The sequence below is a fragment of the Pteropus alecto genome, unplaced genomic scaffold, assembly GCF_000325575.1.
Source record: "Pteropus alecto unplaced genomic scaffold, ASM32557v1 scaffold105, whole genome shotgun sequence".
Classification (NCBI taxonomy): Eukaryota; Metazoa; Chordata; class Mammalia; order Chiroptera; family Pteropodidae; genus Pteropus; species Pteropus alecto.
In genome coordinates, this window is record NW_006436294.1 from 4,552,964 (window position 1) to 4,555,733 (window position 2,770).

General features: G+C 37.7%; 1 pseudogene; it reads left to right on the forward strand.

Annotated features, from left to right (window-relative positions):
* Window positions 1–1,874: 1,874 nt before the first annotated feature.
* Window positions 1,875–1,990, forward strand: LOC112480557 (annotated as a pseudogene).
* The last annotated feature ends 780 nt before the right edge of the window (window positions 1,991–2,770 follow it).

Below are 2,770 nucleotides of genomic sequence, written 5' to 3' on the forward strand. Positions count from 1 at the left end.
TGATAAAACAAGAAAAGTAGAGACACGTCTACATGAACGGGTCATACTGTAGGTGACCCTCTCCTCACCCGTCCCCAGAGCTCTGGGTGCTCAAATTTTAGCTACCTTCCCAGGGTGACTGGGGCTGCTGTGTGGAAAGGCTTGGGGTGGGATGAAGAACCTAAGAATATTTGGTTTCCACGAAGAGGGGAATAATCACCTAAATAAGTAGTAAAATGCACACAAATCGAAAACTAAAAGAAAATGCAGTGGAGAATACCCTGGGAAGGCAGGGGGTGGGGCCCGACGTCACCAGCAGACGTGTAAACATCTATCAGAGGCTTCAAACCTACTCAAGGGCGCACCGGAATAGCCTATATTTCTAAACAGTGTTTGCGAATACCTGAATAGTTTTCCATTTTGATCCAATTGTTGTCTTAAACCATCTCCTTCTGATCCATTTGCTCTCAGCCAACCTGATGTCCTAGATGACCTATAGCTATGATATTTGCCTTGATCTTAAAACTCGATGTTTGAGTTTGAGCTTAAAAGTTGCTTTCTCGGAGAGGCCCAAATCTTCACAAGTTTTCATTTACTGATTCATTTCATCCTTAACTCCAATCTGGCGAGATGGCCTCTTTTATTATGCTCATGTTATAGACGAGGGAAACTGAAGCACGGGGAAGTTCAAGTAATTTGTCAAAGACACACAGTAATAAGGAAAAGGTCTGAGATTCGAAACCGGAAGACAAGTCGGCTTCAGTCCAGACCTGGCTGTAAGCACCTTGAGACACTATGACACTCTGCCCTGATTGCACGATCACTTTGCTTACAGAGTGGAAGGTCAGGCATCGGAAATCTGGTCATCGGTGTTTAACGCTCACCGATTATCACTGGGTTAGACATCTCATGGGACTGCATTTTATAACTGTGGAGGGTCCCCCCAGGAAATGGATTAGTTACACATTTTGTGGTGAGTTTTGAGATCTTTCAAAAAATGAAATTGTAAAAGAGAAAGCGATCCTTTTAAAGTAAGAGACAGAATTATGAAATAGAACAAATAATGACTCTGCCATAGTGAAGAATTTAGTATGACAAAGCAAAAGATGGATAATTCCAAGGGAAGTACTGTAATTAGCTACTTAAAGGAAATATAATTCTTGGTCCTCACCTCCCCGCATGCGTCAAAATAAATCCCTTAACAATCAGGGGTGAAAATTTAAACAGCACTCAAAGAAAGACAAAAAGGAAAATAGAATTGAAAATTTACCAAATCTTGGGGGAAAGCCTTGGCTTTTTATATTCTAGAAGAGATTTTATTTTAAAAATCACAATAGAACAAAATGGAGGGATTTAAATCTATAACAGTTAAAATGTTTCCTACAAAAAAATAAAATAAAATAACCTAAATTTAAAAGGCCAACACGTTTGGTATTTTCAGTAAATAATTTCCCAAGGGTTATGAGCTTTATTATACAAAAAGCCCCAGCATTGATAAACAAAACAACAGCAAGTCTTCAGTGGAAAAACGGGCAAGAACACGAGTAGAGAGTTTACGACGGTGGAAAGATATGTGTTTATCAAACATTTTGAAATATTTGACTTTAATAACGACACAAATCAATATATCTAATATAATGAGAAACGGCTTTCATGCCTTAAAACTGTAAAACTATATTTATAGGCGTGTCTATTGCATTCATATAGGCATCAACCGACCTGCTTCCCATTTTGCCCAGCCACAGAGAAAAGAGGCCTCTGTGTCATGTCAGCCATTGATATAACGATGTAGATTGTACAAATTCCTACAAAGACCTTCATTATATCCAGTTTTTGCAGCTGAAATGAATGTTCATAGCAGTTTCATTTGTAAGAGTCAAAACTGGAAATGACCTATCTACAGCCATGCCACCCTGAACACGCCCGATCTCTGATCTCGGAAGCTAAGCAGGGTCGGGCCTGGTTAGTGCTTGGATGGGAGACCACCTAGGAAGACCAGGTGCTGTAGGTGTAAAAAAATAAAAAATAAAAAGCTGGAAATGACCCAAATGTCTACCACCAGCTGAATAGTTAAATAAACTGTGGTATATTCATACAACAGAATTCCACTCATTGATAAAAGGAAATGGATTATTGGTATATGCTACACCATGTATGAATCTCAAAATAATTATGCTGAGTCAAAGAAGCCAGACTCTTCCCCCGAAAGAGTGCATTCTATACGATCCCATTTATATAAAATTTTAAGAAAATAAAATTAATGCGTAGTCACAGAAAGCAGATCAATCATTGTCTTGGGACAGAAGCCGAGGGTAAGACTTGAAGATGTGAATTAGAAAGAAGCACATGGAAACTCGTGGAAGTGATGGATATGTTCACTTTCTTGATCGCGATTTTGGTGGTGTTGGTGTATACACATACTAAAAACACATCAAGTTCGGTACTTTACACATAGTACAGCATAAGGAATGTGGTCAATACTATTATAATAACTAGGTATGGTGCCAGGTGGGTACTAGACTAATGAGAGAGTTCCCTTTGTAAATTATATAAATGTCTAACCACTATGCTGTACATCTGAAACTATAAAAATATATAGTTTATGCATATGTAGAAGACTATATATTAAGTATATAAAATAATACTGAATATTAACTGTAATTGAAAAATAAAAATAAAGATAAATTAAGAGATGAAAAATAAATACATGTGGTTTCTCATATACCAATTACACCTCGATAGAGCTATTTAATAAAGTATACTTCGAGAGTATATGTAGTTGGCGGAGAGG